This window comes from Schistocerca gregaria, chromosome 8, assembly GCF_023897955.1.
Source record: "Schistocerca gregaria isolate iqSchGreg1 chromosome 8, iqSchGreg1.2, whole genome shotgun sequence".
Lineage (NCBI taxonomy): Eukaryota > Metazoa > Arthropoda > Insecta > Orthoptera > Acrididae > Schistocerca > Schistocerca gregaria.
The window spans coordinates 149,997,375-150,023,093 of NC_064927.1; the positions used below are offsets into that span (position 1 = coordinate 149,997,375).

At 46.0% G+C, this 25,719-nt stretch overlaps 1 protein-coding gene and 1 pseudogene across 2 annotated transcripts in view; both read right to left on the reverse strand.

The window, feature by feature from the left end:
- The window catches only part of LOC126284679 (PR domain zinc finger protein 1), a 262,573-nt gene that overhangs the window by 64,860 nt on the left and 171,994 nt on the right, over positions 1-25,719 (reverse strand). The gene's annotated exons all lie outside the window — the stretch shown is intronic.
- LOC126285506 (5S ribosomal RNA) lies at positions 9,337-9,454 on the reverse strand (annotated as a pseudogene).

Genomic DNA, 25,719 nt, shown 5'->3' on the forward strand with positions numbered 1-25,719 from the left:
AAATTTTAGGAGTTTTTATCCATGGCGGTGTCGTGCGCTTAACAATATCCTCCGCGCAGCGCAGGCGTTGGCACGCGAGGAAGGTGGCAAAACACGTTTATTCTAGCGACGGATAAGCCAGCTATTGTGTGATTTCGCGTCAGTTCAAAAACGCCAAACATCGCGCGCATCAAGAAGGATTTCCAGATCGCATAAAAACGACTACGTGAGGACAATATAACGATGAAGAGTGTAGAATTTTGAAGCTCGGCGCACTGTTCCATTGGTTTGCTCTAGCTGTGAAGTCTTATCTGCTCTAATACAAAATGATTGTGCGAGCTGGCAATGTATGGGTTTCATTTCTGGCATTAATCAGTGCGATTCAGATGAGTCAACTTGTTGAAAACTATCGATCATTAAAGGGAAGAAACGTTATTGATTGAGAGACACGAAGAGGTTAAACCGTTTGTGATCTCTACCGCTGTCAAAATTGTCTGTGAAGTTCCGAACTTTTAAAGAGAAAAGATGTACCTGAAGAGACGCTCATCTTTCAAATGTTTTATTTGGGGATTATTAAACGACTCTTCACAAGTATAAGAGTTCCCGGAAGTTAAAGCGTCAAAAAATTCGCCTTAAAATACACAATACTGTATAAAAACGCTTGTCTGTATTGCTGAAGGATTATCTTCGTTTAGTTGTGCGTACTCCATGTAACCCCCCCCCCTTAACAGAGTTCATCAGTGTAAGAACGATAATATAGTGACATTCGACCAGAAATAGCTGGTTCGAATTCTACTGATGGGAGCCACTTTCATCACCAGTATATCTACGGCGAGTGGAGAAAGTTTTCTGACGTACAAGGATTGTCCGGAAAGTAGTGAGTTAATTTTAAAAAAAACTTATTGCTCAGATTTATTCGAAGTACGACCCATCTGCTTCAGCACATTTTTGCCAGTACGATTTCGTTGCATCATGAGCTTTCTATAACTTTTCAGTGCGTATGCTCTTCAGAGGAAGCTGTCTAAGTAGCATGCACAGTGTCCGCTGAATCGAGATGCTGTCATCTGAGATCCCTGTTCAGCCGAAAAAACAAAAAGAAAGTGCGCCGCTTTGTCTTTTTGCACTTGTCACGATATGCTAAATTCCTTTCGAACGCGCACGACCCTGTGATTCAGTCCCTGAATGACTGCCTTCTAAAACTGAGATTTTTCCGGCATCAATCGAAAACTTGTTCAGTAACTGGCAACATGAGGCACATGGTCGTATGTTCGAGATGTTGACGGGGATTCTCTCTCGGGCCTCGGGAGCGACCTCCACCCCTTTCTTCTCCAAACATCTTGTACCACCTGTTTGGCCGCGTCCAGAAAGGCAATCATCCCCAAAGGCTTCCTTAAACATTCTTTGAGTTGCCAGAGGCGTCTTGTTGGGCTTCACTCAAAACTTTATCGCATAGCGTTGCTCTAAAGATGTCTCCATAGTAAGTTCGACTCGACGTAGAGGTTCACAGAAGAAGCCCTCTTAACCCACCAAGAACACGGAGGCATTTGAACGACCTACCACTGGAAAGTTAAGGGTCCCCCTCCACCCACCTCCATCGGTCAGACAACTGTGTCACAGAAAATTGCGACGAATTAATTTTCGGACACGCCCTGCACATTGCGCGATCGTCAGACTGAGAGGCAGCAGTCTGAATTAAGTACGAAACCATTCCGCACTACTTTTTAGGTGTATAACTCGTTCCAAAAGGGGACATACGTAACATGGGTATGGAGTTCCATTCCGCTCCTCAGCGGAATGTGCACTTTTTTTCCAACTTATACACAGGATAAAATTGTGTGCGCGGTCGAGGCACGCAACTGGAACTTTGTTTGCAGTGCACAATGCTCTTACCGACAATATTTTTAAATACAAAATTTTTGTTTCGCAAATTATGATAACTCACACGATTACATCGCAGTAACAGAAACATAACTCGATTTATAAAACTTCAGATAGGAAATTATGGTTTCGTAGCTTCTTTATAGGTTTTTTTTGTTTAACAGAAAACAGTACATAACGAATGTGTGAAACATTCATTACCCACTATGTCCGATACAACCCATCAGATAAATTGTAATTTAATACTGTAATACAACATGTTTAGTGTATAAGACCAGTGCCGGCAGGAGTGACCGTGCGGTTCTAGGCGCTACAGTCTGGAGCCGAGCGACCGCTACAGTCGCAGGTTCGAATCCTGCCTCGGGCATGGATGTGTGTGATGTCCTTAGGTTACTTAGGTTTAAGTAGTTTTTGGTTCTAGGGGACTGATGAGCTCAGATGTTAAGTTCCATAGTGCTCAGAGCCATTTGAACCATTTTTTTTAAGAGGCTGAGCACTATCTCGGATTATGAAAGGATGGGAAAGAATATCAGCCTTACCCTTTTCGAAGGAAGCATTCCGGCAGTTGCCAAGGGCGGATTAGGGAAACCACGAAAATCTATATCTGGATGGCCATCCTGATTTAGGTTTTCCGTGATTTCCCTAAATCACTCTAGGAAAATGCCGGGATGATTCCTCTGAAACGGCACGGCCGACTTCCTTCCCCATCCTTCCCTAATCCGATGAGACCGATGACCACGCTGTCTGGTCTCCTTCCCCAAACCAACCAACTGCATCACCTCGCTCGCTCATTGCTTCAGCCCTGCCCTTTCGAAGGAAAGCAGAGGCAAATTAGGGAAAACACGGAAAATTTAAATCAGGATGGCTGGGCAAGGATCTGAACCGTCGCCCTTCCGAATGCGAGTCCAATGTGGTAACCACTGCACCACCTCGGTTGGTCACGTGACTTTGGAAGTAGTGTAAGTGGGCGACAAAAACTACGTTCTCCGCACCTAAATGCTCAGTCCGTATAGATTCCTACCGTGTGGTTTTCTCGCCTGTCGACAGGGCGCTAAATGCATCTCGAGTGCGTGAATGAATAGCGATTGATGCGAGTCACGTGAAAGAGCGCGCAAAGTGGGCTAAGGTCGAGTTTTGTGCGCCGAGGCAGGGAGCCTACGGAGCAAGCGGGCTGACCCAGCCTCGCGCGACCTTGGCAATGACATCAGCCGAGGACGGCCCAGCAGCGCCGCGGAGCGAGAGCCTACCCCAGGACGGTCTGGTGTGCGCGTGCAAAGCCGCCGCCGCCGCCGCCGCCGCCGCCGCCGACGCCTCCACTGCAGCTGCAGTGCGTGTGCGCGTGCCTGCGTGCGCCCTCGTGTGTGTGTGTGTGTGTGTGTGTGTGTGTGTGTCGCGGCGCGCGTGCACTGCACAGCACAGTGGAGCGGTCCGGTACCCAAACCCCGGCGACGGCGGAAATCGATATGCGGCACGTGGCAGACACAGGGGCCCTGGTGCGGGGGCGGGGGTGGGCGTGGTGGGCGGGCGCTGGGGAGGGGGAGGGGTGTGGAGGAGTGCAGCCGCCGGCGATGCGCCTGACGCGCGGTTGTGTGCGTTGTCTGGCCGCACAGCCGCCGTCTGGCTGCGTGTTCAGGGGGAACTGCCCAAACGCCGCACGCAACACCCTAGCGCCGCGTCGCGTGAGCCCGGCCTGTTATAGCCGCGGCTCTAGGCTTCTCTGCTTCCGACAGATACCGCAAAATTTTGCTATAGAAATGCCTGGTAGCCGTTTCGATTCGAGGGTACTGGGTTCGAACCTCCGTTCCACTTCTCTTACGGGAAACGCTTTCCCGTCATTTTCTTTTAAAATTTAGGAGAAAGATGGTCATAATACTACAGAAAGAACACTTTCCATGCGCAGAATGACTCAGAGATAAGAAAATGCCAGTCACATATACCTATCTTCCTAGCTGCGGTCGATTCGAGACTATTGGATTGGAAGACAGGTCCGGCTACTTTACTTACTTTACTTTACATTTGTCAAGCGCCTTATCGACCTTACGCCTGCTCTATGAGCCTCTTCCACTTCTGCCTGTCCAATGCGCTCTTTGTCCAGTTGCTGCTGCTGTTCATCCTCATTGTGTCCTCCCGAATGTTATCCCGCCATCTGATCCTCTTCTTCTCGTTCCTTTTATTGTTCTGTTGAATGCCATTCTAGGTAGTCTATTCTATGTCATTCCTGCTACATTGCCTGCCCAATTAAACCTTCTCCTCTTGAGCACTTCGACGATGTTACGGTATTTGTACAGCCCTCTTAATTCTTCATTTCTTCTTATTCTCCATTCCATGTTATTTTCGTCGTATACAGGTCCAAAAATTTTCCTTAGTACTTTTCTTTCGAATATTAACAGTTTTTCTTCATCTTTCTTTCTAAATATTAGTGTTTCACATCCATATAACATCACAGGCATAATGGTCGATTGATATAAGCGGATTTTGAATTTACTGCTAAGGTCCGGCTACCCTCATCCAAAATTTTTACAGTAATTTCTTTGCAAAATGTTTTCAGAGCCCTGGGAAAAATGCAAGACACAAAACCATTTTTTAATACTTCACATCACTCAGGGAAATCAGTGCCAGGTTCGGATTTCAAGTAGTACCTCCGACAGCATCAACGTAACGAGATAGCATGGGGCTTGTTCTCGGTAAACCGAATGTATAACCCTAGACAACAGGTAGACCGTACAAAAATTATACTGCCTTCTTTATGCTCGTGAGAGAAGGATAAGCAAAACACGCCAGGATGGCCGCGAGCGCTAACGCGCCGCTTCCCGGACTCGGGTAGCCGCGCCGGCTCCCGGATCGAATCCGCCCGGTGGATTACCGACGAGAGCCGGTGTGCCGGCCAACCTGGATGTTGTTTTTAGGCGGTTTTCCACATCCCGCTGGTCCCCACGTTCCGCCTCAGCTACACAGCTCGCAGACATCTGAACCCATTCACACTATTTCATGGATTCCACTAGACACAGACAGTTGGGGTACACTATTTCTGTCCTGGGGGTACGAGGTGGCGGCAGGAAGGGCATCCGGCCACCATTAAAATTAACATGCCAAACCCGATTAACCATGGCCGACCCTGCTTAACCGCTGGACAAGGCGATAGCGATAGAGAAGGATAAACAAAATCTAGCGAAACGCACCGACTGTCTGGCTATCGACGGCCTTCGAATACACTGGTTTCCATTTTTTGTATAAGCGTCGGTTATCAATTAATCTTTAAAATGTATAAATGCCAAGGCATTTATGAATTTTGGGGATTTACGCAGGCACTTATCCCAGGCATTTTACATCACTATTCACGGGTGGTTCCTTCCGTTGATTTCATACGATTTTTTGCAAACACTGTCCGTCATGCTAAGCGGTCCGTGCCTGCCAGTCCAAGAGGTCAGCTTGGTCTTGGTTTAACAGTGGTTGTTCCTTCGCGTTTGCACTCCACAGCCGGCCGCGGTGGTCTCGTGGTTCTAGGCGCTTAGTCCGGAGCCGCGCGACTGCTACGGTCGCAGGTTCGAATCCTGCCTCGGGCATGGATGTGTGTGATGTCCTTAGGTTAGTTAGGTATAAGTAGTTCTAAGTTCTAGGGGACTGATGACCACAGATGTTAAATCCCATAGTGCTCAGAGCCTTTTTTTTTTTTTTTGCACTCCACATTCGCATCACCAACAGCCGACTTGAGCAACTTTAAAAAAAAGGACTCCGTCTTCAGGCCACGAGTGACCTACCGGGACCGTCCGACCGCCGTGTCATCCTCAGGGAGGATGCGGATAGGAAGGACGTGCGGTCATCATACCGATCTCCCGGCCGTTATGATGGTATTCTCGACCGAAGCCGCTAATATTCGGTCGAGTAGCTCCTCAATTGGCATCACGAGGCTGAGTGCACCCCGAAAAATGGCAACAGCGCATGGCGGCCTGGATGGTCACCCATCTAAATGCCGACCACGCCCGACAGCGCCCACGGGAACCGGTGTAGCCCCTGCTTACTTGAGCAGCTTTAGAACAGTTGATATGTCCCTGATCGATTTGTTACTCACGTGACATCCATTGAGTACCCAGACAATATTCCAAGTCAGTGAGCTCTCCCGGCCCACTCACGCTGCAGTTACAGCTTCTCTGCCAACAACACAACACACCCTGCCTCCTTTAATACTAATAGCTGGTAGGTCTCTCGTGGCCAGCCTCACATTACGTAGGTGTGTCCGGATACTTTTGATCGGTTAATGTATTCTGCACCTACATCTGTATTCCATGAGCCACCTGACGGTGTGTGGCGGAACGTACGCCTGGTACCTCCATCTGATACCCCCTTTCCTCTTCTGTTCACGAATGGCGCCTAGGAACAGTGAAACCTCGGCAATGGCTCTAATTTCTCGAATCCTCTCGTTAGGATCATTTAGTCGGACGTATGTGCGAAGAAGTAATATGTTTAGTCCGACTCTTCCCGCAACGCACTCTACAGCAGTTTCAGTAGTAAACGTCTCCGTGATGAGCAACGCCTCTCTTGCAACGTCTGCCACTGGAGTTTGATGAGCATCTCTGTAAAGAGACTAAAATATCCTTTGCTGGGTTCGAACGCCCGTCCAGTTACTCATATTCCTAAGTTTTTCGCCATTTCGTCACAAAAATCTGGGCGAATGAGGTCAGTAATAACTACAGAACGGTTGCTTTCCGTTATGTATAATTACTCGGGGGAACGTAAATGACGGCTGCTGATTTGAGACATGAATGAGTAGGATACCTTTCACAATGCGGACCACACACCATAGCGGGGAGCTCGTTCTCGTTAAATCCTGATATATAAATCAAGAGAAATGGTAGATCGTGAACATATTATATTCCTTTAAAATAAATATTAGGCCGGGCACGGTGGCCGAGTGGTTCTAGGCGCTTCAGTCCAGAACCGCACTGCTGCTACTGTCGCAGGTTCGAATCCTACCACGGGCATGGATGTGTGTGATGTCCTTAGTTTACTTGGGTTTAAGTAGTTCTAGGGAGCTGATGACCTCAGATGTTAAGTCCCATAGTGCTCAGACCCTTTTGAACCATATAAATATTCGAAGTAGTAAAAATAACAATCCTTAGGCCTTGGAAGATCACCAGGCACATAAACAAGACGTAAAACTAAAAATTTAGGTCAAACTACAGCCCTGTTAACATATGTATAAATCGGGTACCACCCTGCGTTCTTAAGGTCGGTGCAGTTAACGAACGTATAACGCTGATCTAGATACCAATGATGGTGACTGGATGCATGAGCTGTCAGTGACTTGGTTTTTTTGGTAAGTATGGTTGGCATGACGAATGTTGTATCGGTGTGAAATGATTGTTTTCCTTTGCGGTCACGATCTCTATTTACGGTTTTCCTCAGTGGATACCCGAGAATGATCTGTTGTTTGAGTGAAAAGGTAGTTGTCATAAAGTGGAATACAGCTGTTTTGCTAAATCATAATTTTCCAAAAAAATGTTTAAGAGCAGTTAATCACTGTCTTGTTAGAAAAGTAGTGAAAACAATAGTGGTTGATTGCGGTAATTACATTAATACAGTTATGTCTTCCTTTGCACGCTATGCGAGGATCTCATTCATTAACAGACATTTCAGATGTTAATTTATTCTACATCTAATATCAAATCGTAGAAATAATACATAACTTAGCTGCAGCTCCAATTACTGACACTAGAGCTGAATTCGGAAATACATAAATATACAAAAGAGTTATAAATCTGTGACTTTTGAATACAATGTCTATTCTGAAGATGTCAAGCCTCGGCCACTATGAAAGTCTATAAATGTCATTCAACTGGCAGACTCAAAAAATGGGGCCAGTGCATAAATGTTCAAACTTAGATCCACCTGCCGCTAGAGTTCCGGAGAGAGAATGCTTGCATCTCATTGGCAGAGGCGTAACCGTTCGTGAGAGAGCACTCAGGCCGCGATGGCGGCTGTGGGAAACACGGCGGCATAACTGACGGAGCGCGTATTTGAAAGAATGGATAGCGATACCGCAAACTTTAGAATTTAAGATCGTCTGAGACAAATTAAAGTTTGATAGTACTGTGCTATTTACTGTTTGATACATAAACGCTTGTGAACAAACCGCAACGGTACATGATACTTACGAATGAAAGCAAACCATCGAAACAACAGATTATTTAAGACGCCACGTCTTCGGGCCCTGATAATGTTCATGCCCATATTATTCCGACGGAGACACGTGGTCCGACAGGCAGGTCCAAATCTGTCGTTTGTATGCGCATGCGTGCTCGCGTTTTGTCGCACGTGACTTTGCTTTTGGTCTGCGAACGGTGCTACCTGTCACGCATCGATTATACCGATCTCATTTGCGAGGAGACGGGGGACAACGGGATTTCGCGTGTCGCTGCATACGTGACTACCGCGGCGTAAATGATGGAGCTACGGCCATCCAATCGCTCTGGCGGTTACGGGCGTGATAGGCGGAGTCTCCTCTGCGTCCCCAGGCACCAGAAAACGTGCCACGTATCGGTAACACTGGGGTGTGAGACGGAAACTGATAGAGGACTAATATGGGCGTCATCCAACTACCTTAACTGCAGAGAGCAAGAAAAAATTAAGTAAACAGTATCACTGTGACGGCAACGAAAAGAAAAGAAGTGATATACGATATATTATAGTTCAAGAACACTGCCATATCGACATTTATACGTCTCGGCGAATATATCTGGTGACAATACTTTATTGTTGCCCAGGTAAGCAAGTTACAATCTTCTTCCTCAATTTCGTACAGTTGAAGCTCTAGTGCTAACAGCAAGTCTCCTTGTAAAAGCTGTTTATGCAAATTTAAATAAAAGTTTCGCACCATTGTCATCCCTATCCGCTCACCACAAATTGCCGGTACTTATCGAACCACTATTAACGTTATAAAAGCTAGTAGCCTTCATAATTGAGTACTTATATCTACAGAGAACTGTAGATGGTTAGGTGTCTACACAGCGTTTTATCTTTAGATTATGGAATCCACCGAATAAGGAGAAGATTACTATATATACTCCAGATCGAACAGGCCATGAAAGCCCAACGGTACCGACCGGTCGCCCTGTCATCCTCAGCCTAAAGGGGTCACTGGATGCCGATATGGCCGGCCGCGGTGGCCGTGCGGTACTGGCGCTGCAGTCCGGAACCGCGGGACTGCTACGGTCTCAGGTTCGAATCCTGCCTCGGGCATGGATGTTTGTGATGTCCTTAGGTTGGTTACGTTTAAGTAGTTCTAAGTTCTAGGGGACTTATGACCTAACATGTTGAGTCCCATACTGCTCAGAGCCATTTGAACCCCTTGATGCTGATATGGAGGGGTATGCGACAAGCACACCGCTCTCCCGGTCGTATGTCAGCTGATGACACCGGAGCCGCTACTTCTGAATCGAGTAGCTCTTCAGTTTGCCTCACAAAGGCTGAGTGCACCCCGCTTGCCAACAGCGCTCGGCAGATCGAATGGTCACCCATCCAAGTGCTAGCCCAGGCCGACAGCGCTTAACTTCGGTGACCTGACGGGAACCAGTGTTAACACTGCGGCAAGGCCGTTGGCAAGGGGAAGATTAGATAGCAATTATTTTTCAGAACAAATTAATGTAACTATGTTCTTTTTGCCGTCAATAATTTAAACTTGTTTTAAGACTGTATACATGGCAAGCTCCTGCTGACATTGCAAGATAATAAACAGATTTCATCGTAGACAGACAGAGAGAGAGAGAGAGAGAGAGAGAGAGAGAGAGAGAGAGAGAGAGAGAGATTGAAAGTGCCGAAAACCTCAATTGTAACATATACTGAATCACATCACAGCCGAGTAGGATTAGCCGAGAGGTCTAGGGCGCTGCAGTCATGGACTGTGCGGCTGATCCCGGCGGAGGTTCGAGTCCTCCCTCGGGCATGGGTGTGTGTGTTTGTCCTTAGTATAATTTCGGTTAAGTAGTGTGTAAGCTTAGAGACTGATGACCTTAGCAGTTAAGTCCCATAAGATTTCACACACATTTGAACATTTTTGAATCATATCATAACTTGCTAGAGGCAGACACACAAACACGTCTGAAGTATGTTAAAAGAAGACAACTGACAAGAAAAAGAGACGTAAATTGAACTCAGGAAGATGCGAACTATTGAAGGAAAAAGTGGAACATTCAACAGACAGTTCAACGTATCAGATGAATAGAACAAAATTAAAAATATAAATCTGAAAATTTAAGAAGAGGGTGGAGAAGTAAAAAAGAAAGCAATAACGAAGAATGGATTACATTAGGGACACTGGATGAAATCTATGATTGCATGAAAAGGAGGAATGACCATTCTTTAAAAGAAAAAAAAATGTATAAGAATCTGAATGATTAACTAAGAAGACTAACTAAAAGGAACAGAGAGAAGTGGATTAAAGATTACTAGACTGAATAACTGAAGAGAAGGTGAATTAGAAGAAAGGACTGTCTTTCATCTTCTACGAGAGCCTATTGAAAAATAATGCCCCTGATTTTTTGTGTAAAAACTCAGAAAGATTTTCAAATAAAACAAACATTAGCAACATTCTATGTCTTTATTCTTAATGTTTATATATTTATTTCTCAATATAGTTACCCTGGAGGTGGACATTTCTCGGGAGGCGAGACGAGATTGTTGATACAGTCATTGTAGGATGTTTGACTTTGTTAACAGAGGGACAACCTCACCTCTGGTTGTACGGCTTCATCGCTATCAAAGTGCACTGTCTGTTGTTTTAGTTTTGGAAACACATTAAAATCGGATGGAGCCAAGTCGGATGATCGATGACAGCGATCCCAAGGCGTCGGATTGTTGCAGATGTCGATGTGTGTGGTCTGGCATTATCACACTGAAGGAGAAGAGGCTCGATGGGAGGACGAACACGCTCTTTCTCACGCACCGACGCACTTTTTTTATACTGCCATGTTACACGCTACAATTCGGAGCCATCTAACGGCAGAGCTTTACAACTTGCCTCAGTGCAACGGGAAAGTCGGCAAAATAATATGCATGACATGTGATACCTCAAGCGACACGGAGAACAGAATAAATAATTCGGAGGCATTTCTTGTCAGAACGCCCTCGCAAAACACACGATTCACGACCAGATAAGCTAACATTTCCCTCAGAATTGCTTGTGCTTCAGCATGGTGAGAAAGACTGTCACAATTGCGAAGGAATAAAGAGTCGACAATCTTTGAAACTTTCCGCGAGGTGCACTTGGGTAGTCAAACCGGTAAAGTACGAACCGCGAATGGAGTGTCTCAGAATACAGCAAACAACTGACTTGTCACATATTTAATTTATGTTTTTTTTTCTCTCTCTCTGCGATTGCTGATTCTTCTAAGTACTGCTCTGCTGTTTTGAATCAGAGAAATTTAATGAGATGTTGAGCAGTGTGTTTATTTAAACATCACAGCTGTTACACAATAACAGACTGTCGTGATGTTCATAGAATCATGCCTTTATATGTAAAAAGAAAATTATTTTCCCGAGATTGAGCGTTTCCCCGGGAAACACAGAGGAGATGATGTCGGTATTATTTACGTCTACTGATAGCGAAAAACACACACACACACACACACACACACACACACACACACACACACACGGGGGGGGGGAGGAGGGAGAGAGAGAGAGAGAGAGAGAGAGAGAGAGAGAGAGAGAGAGAGAGAGAGAGAGAGAGAGAGAGAGAGAGAGAAAGGGGGGGGGGGGAGAGAAAGAATTATAAATGGGAAAACGGCTGAGAGCGGAAAGTGAGCAATTTTTCAACATGTCTCTTCCAGCTTCGATGTGCAGTCACTGTGTGTACAGTTTAGCTGTAATAAAAACTAAAATGCTGGCTGCATGAAATTCTCCTTTGATCTCGCACACGGTTCGCCTGTGTGCTTTGCACGTGGACTATAAGGATTTACATACACAATCAAAGCTGAAATTCCAACGGCAGGTGCTATGTGTATTGCACGTGCCACACGAGACCAGTTTGCGAGTCAACCGCAGTGTCGAGGCATTTGTGGTGGTGCACCAAAGTCCAACACAACCCGCGGCTAAAATTGGTCCTGCGTTCTGCGGCGGAATTATTAACTCGCAAATGAAGTAGCATTTGCCGGAAATGGACTCTAACTGCACGAGTGCGACTGATCGGCACCCGAAAATCGTTTCGTATTGCCATACTCATTCGGCAGCAATGCCGGATTTTCTCACACCCAGATTTATCCACTCCCGAATGTATCCTGGGAGTAATATTTCTTCCTTCTAGAGCTGAATGGCACTGCAATATCTCTGTGTTTCGAGCAAGGTTCTCCACTGAGCTTCGTTATACAGCTACCAGTAAATTTAACGAGTCGGAAAAAAATACGATAGGGACGTGGTGGCTCTTAGGAATAATTCAGACGTTTTACTAGAGCTGTTCAATGTTATAGTTTTCTCATATTCTGGCATACGTGATACTATAATAACATTTTTTTTAAATACACAGCACAAGAAATAAGTGTGGTTGCCAAAGTACAGAAAAAGCCACGACTTTGCATGCTGCCACTAAATGATTTCCTCTTATAGCTCTACATGATGTCATGGATATAACTGCAGGTATTTTTATATGTGGTATCTTAATATGTACATACAAACTTTACAACCTGATGTTTTCTGCATGGTCGTAACTTCACTTCGACTGTCAGTATACACAAAAAAAAATAGTCTCTAAGCACTGTAGGACTTAACATCTGAGGTCATCAGTCCCCCCCTAGACTTAGAACTACTTAGACCTATCTAACCTAAGGACACCGCATACACCCATGCCTGAGGCAGGAATCGAACCTGCGACCGTAGATGCAGCACGGTTTCGAACTGAAGCGCCTAGAACCGCCCGGTCACAACGGCCGGCCGCCATACGCTAACCGTTTTGTGTCCCACAGCTCAACACCTGACCTGCCGCCCACTTCAAAATAAGCATGTATGTCTTGTTCTTGCAACATGGAGGTACTGCAAATCATGTAAATGCTAATGCAATGTTGTTCAGTAAACCGTCCTGTAACCAATAAAGTAAACAGAAGTCTAAGTTATACACTTAGAAAGCAGGCTGTTGCCAGCAGCCGCCTCGTACTTCATACCCTAAAATCTGTCAGTGAATGTCGCTTGCAGTGGTAACACGGTTCTTGTAACGGGAACTGACCCACGTCGTTCAGATGCGACATGTGGACTGTCTCCTCTCAACGTCGTTTGCTCGAAGTTGTCCTGATATTACAAGCTCCTGAGTTTGACATCACATCCATCAGAGAGCTCAAAGGTTTCAAACGTTTCCTCCTTTCGTCTCGGCACAGATTTGGAGTGACAGGTACGAATCGTCAAAAAACGCGGCCTCTTCTCAGAAACAGTCGGTCCTTTAACGTCTGTAAAGGACGCTAGGACAAGTGATAACCTGTATGTGTAGCATACGGTGATAGGTCAGAGGTCACCATTTATGTTGAAACGTGAACTACGGAGAGGGGGTTGGGAAAAACGGAACAAATAATTTTGTCGCAACAACTGCCGCACCAACGGATTTTCACGGATGGACGAAAGCTAAACACACACACACACACACACACACACACACATGAGCGCTCTCACAAATAGTACCGCCCTACCGATTACACGATTCGTGGATTACGAACTATCCTAGTTAATTCAGTCAGATTTTGCATATTATTAAAAACGTAAAAACTGTATTAAACTGTATTAAATAATATCAAATTACTTCGTCGAATATAAGACGAAACTCTGTATCCCGGCGTAAGCTCTCCCTCGTTCCGTTGCGGGAACAAAAGACTCATTACATCAATGTCCGCTAGATGGCAAGCGCGTGGCATTTCCGCCAGTAGTTGCTAACTCGGTATCGAGAAATTTTCCGCCAACTTTCGCAGCGGATAATGAAACTTCTGTAGCTATTTCATGACAGGTGAAGCTACAGTGCGGAACTAGTTTTGGGAATTTGCAGTTCGACACCCATACACCTGGCAATAAAATATATTACGTATACTAATGAAACTACACGAATTTAAATTTGTTACTTTTTTTATGATCTATGGAAGATATTTAAAAGTGATAACCGTAATATGTTCCCTAAAAAAAAATCTAGAGGTTTACTGAATCTATAATCTAAAGTAACGATTGGTTCACATCATATTCAGCCAAAAATACATAAGTATACGCAAAATATTTCACATAAATTAGACTAGGTACATTTTTGTGACTTATAATAATTACTCGAGTTTAATAGTTATCTATCCAGGCTCCATTACTGTTCCTTACATATTTGAATCATACTTCGTTCAGCGTACAGCCATCAGTGTGGTGCGTTAGCTGGTATAATAACTAATATAATTTATCATGGAAAAATATCAGCATAATATTTTCGAAAAAATATAATTACGAAAAACAAAATTGAATAAAGAATAATAATAATCACCCACGCGTAAGACATTTTCTCCCAACTGCAAGTCTCTAAAGCAAAAAACACACTATTTTTTTCATTGATTAACATATGATGAAGTATCACCTGAGCCAACACTTCGTTTAGAAAAAATATTGTTGAAGAAAGCTTAATGAGTTGCTTATTCAAAGTAAAAACTTACGTGTGCAGATTCTGTCGATTTAACATTTAAATGGTCTTCTTCCAACACAGTCAAGCTGTGTTGCGAATGATATACAATGCCTTCATGAAAGTTCAACGCCTTGGTTTCGTAAATAGAAGCTGTAGTTATATAAAGAGTTGTCTGTTTTCTATGTCCCTCATGTCTGTCGAGACACGGACGGTATACGTACTCCCGCTTTATTGTGTTTTTCTTTTTGATGAACGCCTCTGAGAAAAGTTTGTAACAATTAGATATTAAGAAATTTTAATTTCATCGAACGTATGAGTGTAAAAGATACTATTTTTTTTATTTGATATTGTGTGACAAAAATTGGGCGCTAATATCTTTAATGTCTCCCAAAACTTTTGATAATCTCTAATGATCTTTCGTTCAGCGTATTTTTGTTTACAACGAATAGAATGTGCCTTGCTTTTGGACCCACTTTATTCACGATTTCACATATTAATTTATTTTCAATGATATTCAACGAGCAGCTTTTTCGGCGTTCACACAGGTTGACTTAATAGTAGCTCAGAAAATTTGCTACCTAATAAAATGGAGAAGAAAATTTTGGTGGCTCGTTTTGTTGTATTGTTTATGAGTGTGGGACTATAGGGTGGAGTGGAGAGTACATTTGATGCTCCTGCTTAGATATGCTTACGTGTCTTTAGTCTTTGTTTTGAAATAAGGCACGAATTTAGTGTAGTGTAAATAATTTAGTGAAATTACTAAAATATGCAATATGTCGATTATCGCAAAAAAACTGCAGCTACATCTTAAAATATTCCCTCTGTGACAGACCACAATGAGACTGAAGGTTGTATATTCTTCAAGTTTGTAAACAAAATACAATGCTGTGCTGTATTCTACAAAGCACTAACGTAGTATTATCAACGTCATTAATTTTGAAACTGATAAAAGGAGCAGAGTAATACAGTAAAACCAGCTTCTTAAAGTTATCAGGATAGAGGGACACGGAAGGTTCCTTTGTACTTTCCTGATTTCTCTCTTTCTATTAGCAGAGCATCACCTTGCAGATACAGATGAGCAAGTGGGTATCATCAAGTATTAGTTACGTAGAAGCAAGCGCGTAGAGAAACGTTTGCTCAAGCCGATCTTTAGGAGGCTAGAAAAAGCTCGGTCCATTTATTCTTAAACAGAAATGAGACTAGGAAGAGTTGTTAGTTATCAGGGAGAGGTGGGGGACGGGGGTAAGAAGTAAAGGACAAGTTATCATGTGAGCCAGTAAAATTCCACACAAAAATAATCACATTTTTAAAGCACTTGAAGATCAGTTGTATGAAAGCGTGGCGTCTGTTCTTTCGTACATGTTCGAAAGAACAGCAATCACGCATTCCTATAACTGATTCACCTCAAAGAGCAAGGAATCCACAACACCAGTGCAGACGCACATTTACGTTCGACCTCCTGCAGGAATCTAAAATTTCCCAGAGTAGATTACATGGTCGGGAACTTTGGATAGGTGTCGCTGGTTGGGATTGAGAGTCGGTCTTGGAGCATCCGGAGATAGTCCACGCATTGACGATGAGCTTCGTGTCCAGATAGTGCAGTGGTTAGCGCAAGTGCCTAGTCGGCAGGAGGTCCCGGGTTCGAGTCCCGGTCCGACACACATTTGCACTCGTCGCTGCTGATTCTGCATAAAGTTCTGACGCAGCTGGTATCACTGATTCCTTCCCTTTCCTTTCCTTTCTTCCCCCTCCACCTTCAATTTAAACAGCTTCAAGACAAGTTGCCAGATGTTACTTTAGTACGCAGAGTGAAATCTGCCAGAAATTTCGTTACTTCTGCATGGATTGCTGTTACATGCAGATTGACAATTGAGAGCAGGGAGTCAAAAAAGGCGCAAGTGCCTAGTCGGCAGGAGGTCCCGGGTTCGAGTCCCGGTCCGACACACATTTGCACTCGTCGCTGCTGATTCTGCATAAAGTTCTGACGCAGCTGGTATCACTGATTTCTTCCCTTTCCTTTCTTCCCCCTCCACCTTCAATTTACACAGCTTCAAGACAAGTTGCCAGATGTTACTTTAGTACGCAGAGTGAAATCTGCCAGAAATTTCGTTACTTCTGCATGGATTGCTGTTACATGCAGATTGACAACTGAGAGCAGGGAGTCAATTAAAAAAGGCCAAAGAACGTTGATGGTCCACACCGTATAAGTTAAAGATTTATCAAAGGGAAATGTATCGCGCTAAATTTACATCCTCTCTTCGAAATAAAAATGGGAGAGAGATGCTCTGTGCCGCATTGGTGTCTCGGTATGTGACGTTCCGTTACAATTATTTTGATAATTGTGTGCTGCGTGAAGAGGAGTCCCTTTGCAGACACTTAACCAACTTTTAAAAAAACGTACAGAGGGCATACTTTAAATATCGGACTGTTCCTCTAGCACAGGCAGCCAATTTAACCCCCCATCCCCTTGCCTTCCCTACAAAGCGTTGTTCCTTACTGAGACAGGCCGTGTGGACCACAAACACAGGGACAAATAAAAGACGAGCGAGCGCTGGAGCCTGGCGGAAGCATAGGGCGCCACCTGCTTCGCCAGGCGGCCGCCAGGTGCCGTGGCGGCGCTGCTGCCGCGACGGAGCGCGTCTCTCGGCTGCCCTGGCATTGGTTGGCGGCCGGATGGCTGCGGCGGTGGTGATGGTTGTTGGTGGTTGTGGCGGCGATGGTGAAGGTGGTGGCGCTGGTGGTGGCAGGAGTGGTTGCGGGAGGGGTGACCGCGACACACGAGCAGGAGGGGGGGGTGGTTGGGAGGAGAGGGGAGGGGAGGGGAGCGGGAGGTGCACCGCGGCGCGCCGGCGGTGTGGCGGGCGATCGATGCGTGTGCCAGACCTGGCACTACTGACCTACTTTGGCCCAGCCGCTCGCCGTTCGATGGGGTCGTCTGCGCGTTGCCGGGCGACGCCATGGCCTACCCGACGCGCTATATTTGTGCGGCGTGACGGCCGACCCACGCCGCCTCCTTCCTGCCTGCCAGCCTCCTGCGGGCTTTTGCCAATTACCGTCCGCTTCGACACCCCCTGCCGATTTGCGGCGCACTCTTTTTTTGGTCTCCGCCATCTCTTTGTTACCGGCCTCTGTCGTCGTTACTGACCTTCCCGAACTGACGATGCTGTTACCCCAGGCACTCGACGACGTAACAAGACGGCTAAACGAGTCAATAGCTTACGTGTTATGAAATGTGTCTCGTTCTCCATCTTGCAAAACAAAAACTTTTCTTTCGCAGCTGCTAGTAGTGATTTTAACACGACTTGTAGTTCCAATTCAATTATTAGTTTACCCATTTCAGTAACTGTAGCGGAGTGCTCAACGGACAGACCCACGTGGGAGAACCAGGATCATTTCTTGGAGCTGCCAGGGAATTTTCATTGGTGCGAAGACTGGATCGGGTGTAGTGCGCTGTCGTGATGCCAATTGAGGCGCTACCTTGTAGGGAGATAACGGTACCAACGTAGGCGCTTGTCTGGAAGCGCAGGTTCGAATCCTGCCTCGGGCATGGATGTGTGTGATGTAGGAACGGCTGAAAGTGCGGTGCGCTGACCCAAGCTCAAAATGGTTCAAATGGCTCTGAGCAATATGCGACTTAACTTCTGTGGTCATCAGTCCCCTAGAACTTAGAACTACTTAAACCTAACTAACCTAAGGACATCACAGACATCTATGCCCGACGCAGGATTCGAACCTGCGACCGTAGCAGTCCCGCGGTTCCGGACTGCAGCGCCTAGAACACATCCATGTCCGAGGCGCCTGAACCGCTAAACCACCGCGGCCGGCCGGACCCAAGTCGTGTGCGAAATATTATGGGACTTAACTGCTAAGGTCATCAGTCCCTAAGCTTACACACTATTTAACCTACATTATCCTAAGGACAAACACACACACCCATGCCCGAGGGAGGACTCGAACCTCCGCCGGGACCAGCCGCACAGTCCTCGACTACAGCGCCTGAAACCCGCGCGGCCAATCAGCATGAGTGCATGCTCTTTCTGCGGAGGGGCATATGCAGCAACGTTCGCTGTTGGTAGCCTCTTGGTTCACCTGACCGATCAATTGCCCAACAATTCCTCGTCTATTTTCTTACCCCTTACAGGTAAATTCGTATAGAAAAACACAGATATTATTAGGTTAGAGAACATTCAGATGGTGATTACGTTACGATATTCTCGTTCAGATATCGGATTTTCTTGCCCAGATTGGACCACTTCCTGCCAAAACCTTCCTCTGCCTCTCAGATGACTTGCGGGTGTATTGTTTCATGTAACAGCAAACCTCTGAATTCAATGAGATCTATGCCTGTAGGATTAGCTCCGAACGTGTGTCTACATCGCATTTGATTGCATTCTTGTGCTCTTATTATTATTATGAGATCCGCCTTTTATGCAAACGCTATTTCTCATATAAAACCCAAACTAGTTTCAGCACCTCTGTGCCATCGCCAATGCATATTCTTTATTCAAACCCGTAACAAGTGATAATTATGCTATGAAAACTAGACGTGAAACAGTTCTTGTCATCACGTTAACTTTTCTGCATTACTGAATTGCGCGGAACTCTCTGTACACTATCAGATCTGCAACTAAATAATGTCAATGTGAGTTTGGTTGGCGAATCATCACGTCACTTAGTATCTAAATGTAATTTTACCGTGAGAAAAAATTTCCAGACCATATTTGCGATTCCCCGCATGTAGCTTACGAAAATCCGTTTTTCACCTACGTTTCCGTAAGTTGTTAGAAGCACACGGGAAGAGTACACACACTTTATGGAACTTATTTCGTAAATAATACTTTTAATAATTACGAAAACACGATGTTAATGTTGGTGTTGTTTGACCACGTCGACCTGATGCACTCTTACCAGTTTAAGGTAAACAGAACAGCACGCGAATATTTTTGGCTTTGATACTGGGAGTATCGTAATGAACTAACAAAAGCTTTGTACCTTTCTTGAATGACGATTAGCTTAAGGAAAAGAGGTTACTTTAATTTGGAAATCTTCTTGACTTCCGTCTCTTACTAAACGTAAACCGGCTACGTGTGTTACGCAAAATGATATAGGTAGTGTCGGAGTAAACGAGTCGGAAAGAGAGTGACTGAGATACTAAGCTCATATTAGGAAGTAACTTGGTTCAGACTTCCTCTCTAGCCGACCGCGCGGCCGAGCGGTTCTAGGTGCTACAGTGTGGAACCGCGCGACCGCTACGGTCGCAGGTTCGAATCCTGCTTCGGGCGTGACTGTGTGTGATGTCCTTAGGTTAGTTATGTTTAAGTAGTTCTAAGTTATAGGGGACTGATGACCTCAGATGTTAAGTCCCATAGCGCTCAGAGCCATTTTTGAACTCCCACTCTGGTTAATCTTATTGAAGTTAACTACTGCCTGTTGGAGGTAATATGCAGAATTTGTTTCTTTTCACGAGGCCGAACCTATTCGTTCCCTTATACTGTTGCACGAAAGCTTCTGTTCTGACTCCCATTATCTTACCGTATACGGAACGCTGGAAATGGAAACAAAGTGCAGAGCGCGCACACACACACACGCACGCACGCACACACACACACACACACACACACACACACACACACACACACATCGTATAGCAGTGCATCTAATAAAAAAATGCTGTTGCAAGACGAACCATAAGATATGCAACTGGTTGGCTAGTTTTATTCTCCTAGTTACACGGCCGTTGTATTGTTCCGCCAGAGCGCGAGAGGTGTGTGTACAGTCGGGGTTCCTACGTCCAATTAAAACGCGGGGCTCAGCGAGCGCTGCTGTGCAGAAAAACCCGGAGGGGAGACTTTTTCTCAAACGGCGAGGGTAATGAGTAAGTCCTCACCAGGCGTCGTCATTGCACAACTCACGTGCGCTGTAGGGCTTAAAGGTCAGGAATATAAACAGCAGTGCCCTTAGGCGGCAAGAGTACTTAGGGAAGAGTGGCGGGAGGGGGGGAGGGAGGGAGGGAGGGAGGGAGGGAGGGAGGGAGGGAGGAGATGTGCTCCAGGGTGTGCACGGTGGCACCGCGAGTGAAAGGGCAAGCTTTTATTTCGCTGCAGGACGCCTCACTGAGTTTGCTTTTGCGTGTAGGTGTGGGGGTAGTAGGGGCTGCCGGCGCAGCAGCAGCAGCAGCAGGGGGTGCAGCGGTGGCGCGGCGTGAGGAAGTGTCGCGTTTTTGGACGGTGCGGGGGTGGAGGGTGTGGCGGCGGAGGTCGGCACGTGGCAAGTGGAGGCCAGGGGCGCGAGGGGGCGGCGGCGGCTCTGTCGCGTCTGGCCCGCCGTGGGGGCGGCGGGGCTGGCGGCGGCGGCGGCGGCGGCGGCGGCGGCGAATCGATGGCTGGCGCCACGCGCGGCGCCGCATTCGGCTCGCGGCACCCCTGGCTGCAGGTGAGGCTGCCAGACACCGCTCATGCTCTTCTGCTGCGCGTAACTCAGCATCCGCCTGTGTTTCCCAGGCCGCTAAGCTATGCCCGACCTGTGGCTTCCACTCATGGGTAGCCAAGTTCAACCGCGGTGGTAAAAGGAATTTTCACCGCCAGTGTTTGGCCGGCAAGGGGTCGAAACCAGACGACGCACGGTTCCCGGTCACCAGACGCTGCTCCAGTGTCGTGGATTAGATCTCAGACTCCTTCGCAGTGTGTCATGGAGAAGGGCGATAGACACTGGTCAAGGTGATCACCCATCAAATGTCGACTTTCAACGCTCTGAGCACTATGGAACTTAACATCTATGGTCATAGAACTTAGAACTATTTAAACCTAACTAACCTAAGGACATCACACAACACCCAGTCATCACGAGGCAGAGAAAATCCCTGACCCCGCCGGGAATCGAAACCGGGCGCGGGAAGCGAGAACGCTACCGCACGACCACGAGCTGCGAACCTTCCAGAGGAGTATGCTATATCCGGGCACCGGATTTCCCCGTCTCCCTCCTCTCATCATCATTCAACACAAACATGACGCTACTCTGTATACACACTCATTACAATCACCTACGCTCGACAGATACACTTAACCGGCCGGGATGGCTGAGCGGTTCTAGGGGCTACAGTCTGGAGCCGCGCGACCGCTACGGGCATGGGTGTGTGTGCTGTCCTTAGGTTGCTTAGGTTTCAGTAGTTATAAGTTCTAGGGGACTGATGACCTCAGAAGTTAAGTCCCATAGTGCTCAGAGCCATTTGAACCATTTTTGAACAGATACACTTAAGAACAGGTCTCCTGCGCCGTGAGGGAATGGACCTACGCTCACAGGCAGGTAACACCTTACAATAAGCGGCTTATTCAATACGTCGACGGAGCCCAGCCATCAGAGCCATACCTTTTTTGTTTTGTTTTGTTTTTCGTTTTGTGGGTCGATGTTAATTATCAGATTAGAAAAATAAAGATCCGATTTGGTCCTACGATTCTTCTTCGTATCATCTCTTTAACCTCTGACACAGCTTCAATTGTTCAAAAATGTTCAAATGTGCGTGAAATCTTATGGGACTTTACTGCTAAGGTCATCAGTCCATGCGGGGTCAGGGATTTTCTCTGCCTCGTGATGACTGGGTGTTGTGTAATGTCCTTAGGTTTAAGTAGTTCTCAGTTCTAGAGGACTGATGACCATAGATGTTAAATCCTATAGTACTCAGAGCCATTTGAACCTTTTTTTTCCATCAGTCCCTAAGCTTACACACTACACTACTTACCCTAATCCTAAGGACAGACACACACATACACACACACACACACACACACACACACACACACACACACACACACAAACACACCCATGCCCGAGGGAGGACTCGAACCGCCGCCGGGACCAGCCGCACAGTCCATGACCGCAGCGCCCCAGACCGTACTGCTAACCCCGCGCGGCTGACAGAGCTTGGTTAATGTGACAAATAGTTTAACTACAACAATCCCTCCTTTCATCTTATCTGTGTGGTATGAAAATAGTTCGCTGGAGTTGTAAGATGAGTGCGCAGCTGACTTCCGGTGACAACAGGTACCTCGCATCCTCATTACGTACTTCCAAACGAGCCGGCCGCTGTGGCCGAGCGGTTCTAGGCGCTTCAGTCCGGAACCGCGCGACTGCTACGGTGGCAGGTTCGAATGCTGCCTCGGGTATGCATGTGTGTGATGTCCTTACGTTAGTTAGGTTTAAGTAGTTCTAAGTTCTATTGGACTGGTGACCTTAGATGTTAAGTCCCATAGTGCTCAGAACCATTTGAACCCAAACGACCGTAGGTGCCAATCCACACAGGTGTAAAGTTATTTTAAAGATTAGGCTATCCCTAAAATGTGTGATAGGACAATTGCTGTTCACAGGATACAAAAATAATCTAGTAGAAAATGTCGCAGGCTCCGTAAGACTATTAGCTGATGACGCCATAAGAGTGCAGCGATTAGTAAAAGGAGTGGATGAAAGATGCAGCGATTGGCAGTTGGCCCCGAACTTTAATATATGTAACATATTGCGCATACGTAGGAGGAGTAATCTGCCGCTGTACAACTACACCGTTGATGACAATCTGCTGGGAACAGTATCTACCGTAAAATATCTAGGAGCAACTATTCAGAGGAACCTTAAGTGAAATGACGACATAAAATAGGTAGTAGGAAATGTAGATGCCAGTTGAGATTCATTGGAAGAATCTTAAGGATATGTAATTCATATTAACAAAATCTTCCGTCGGTTCTTGGTAGGGGAACCTTACAATGAATGAAAAGCACCAATTTACTTTTGTTCTATGATATTTCTTTTATTGTTAACCGGTTTTCGGCTTACTAAGTCATCAGTAAATGTCTGAAGATAGCCTAGTAAGCCGAAAACCGGTTAACAATAAAGGTAATATTGTAGAACAAAAGCAAACTGATATTTAATTCATCTACAAAGGAAGAGGTTTACACAACAGAGAAGTTGCAGCATTAGAAAATTGTAGCGAAATGCAGGAAGGTCTGCAGCGGATAGGCACTTGGTGCAGGGAGTGGCAACTGACCCTTAACATACACGAATGTGATGTATTGCGAATGCATAGAAAGAAGGATCCTTTATTGTATGATTATACGATAGCAGAACAAACAGCGGTAGCAGTTACTTCTGTAAAATACCTGGGAGTATGCGAACGGAACGATTTGAAGTTGAAGGATCATATAAAACTAATTCTTGGTAAGGCGGGTGCCATGTTGAGATTCATTGGGAGAGTCCTTAGAAAATGTAGTCCATCAACAAAAGAAGTGGCTTACAAAACACTCGTTTGACCTATACTTGAGTATTGCTCATCAGTGTGGGATCCGTTCCAGGTCGGATTGACAGAAGAGATAGAGAAGATCCAAAGAAGAGCGGCGCGTTTCGTTACAGGGTTATTTGGTAAGCGTGATAGCGTTACGGAGATGTTTAGCAAACTCAGGTGGCAGACTCTGCAAGAGATGCGCTCTGCATCGCGGTGTAGCTTGCTGTCCAGGTTTCCAGAGGGTGCGTTTCTTGATGAGGTATCGAATATATTGCTTCCCCCTACTTATATCTCCCGAGGAGATCACGAATGTAAAATTAGAGCGATTCGAGCGCGCACGGAATCTTCCCGCGAACCATACGCGACTGGAACAGGAAAGGGAGGTAATGACAGTGGCACGTAAAGTGCCCTCCGCCAAACACAGTTGGGTGGCTTGCGGAGTATAAATATAGATGAACACTTATTCGACCGATTATTGAGTATTGCTCATCCATATCACGTAGGACTGATATAATATATAGAGAAGATTCAACGGAGAGCGGCGCGTTTCGTCACAGGATAGTTTAGTCGGCGTGAGAGCGATACAGAAATGCTCAACGGACTCCACAGCCAGACTCTACAAGAGAGGTATTGGGCGTCATGCAATGATTTGCCATCGAAATTCCGTGAGAGAACGGCCGGGAAGAATCGGAAACGTATTACTTCCTCCCACATACGCCTAGTGAAATGACCAAAACAAGGAAATTCGAGAAATTTTATATAATACAGCGGTTTATCGACTATCATTGGAACACACGTCATGAGCGAATGAAACAGGGAAGGGGGGAACCAGATAGTGGTACCAGAAATACCCTGTCACACACCGTCAGGAGTACTGATGTAGATGTAGATTTCCCATCAAATTTAATGTTAACCGATGCTCGGAACTGTTGCTCAGCGTGGCCGCTAGGACGTGTTGAGCGGGTAGCGGAGCTCGGTAGCGGAGGCGCATATTTTAACGTTATCACGACGGCCGGGCGCCGGAGGCAACTATTCCGAGAAGGAGAAAGTTTGCGAGCACGGCCGACCGCATCGAGTATAGGCGGGCACGTGTCGGCCCTGCGGGCGGGTCGAAGCGGTGACCTTTAGCTGGCGCTCCGTTCGGGGTCACAGCTGAGCGGCCGGCCACACGCACGCAGACGCCCACACCCGACACTCCGCGAGTTTCGTGCAGGGAGCCCGCTCCTTATCTCAGCCGCTTCAGCATTCTCTGCAGGCAGCTTGCAAGCCCCCGGTGAATGCAATTGGCTCCCCTAGGTCGTGATTTGCACTTCCTCCTTGAGCGGATATAGTCTTCCCGTTTACATTCGCGGGACATTATGTTCGTTCACGATGATATTTTTCGATTAGGATGCTATTTGCTTTTTCTTTCTTTTTTTTTTTTTTTTTTTTTTTTTTTTTGTCTGATGGACGTAACAGATTCGTCTATAGTTTACCAGACGCCATACACGAAGGGCGCGATATGTACGGGGTGAATATGAGGAATAACTTAAAGATAGTTCGATGAACCCTCTCCCAGGCACGTAATTGTGAACTGTAGAGCAGTCGTGTAGATGTAGATGTAAATGTAGATATAGATGTGTACCGAACAGACATGAAAGCAACTTAATAAAAACACCTTGAAAAGGCAGTGAAAGGCACAAAAGCTCAGAAATGCAATTAAAGTTCAGCGCGACTGTGTATCAATGATAAACTCCACTGATGACATATATCATCTGTGAAAATAAGGAAGTGTTACAGGACATTTAAGTAGAATGAACGGTCGATTGAGCAAAGAATATTTGAGGAAACCAAAGAAGGCGAAAGCATTAGGGAACAAAAGAAGTGAAATTAGCGGTAAACTTTGCGTGAATCTTGGGGAGCAACGATATTCTGCTACCTTGGAAGCAAAATAATGCTCGACGGATGAAGCAGGGAGGATACAAGGATCCCAACACAC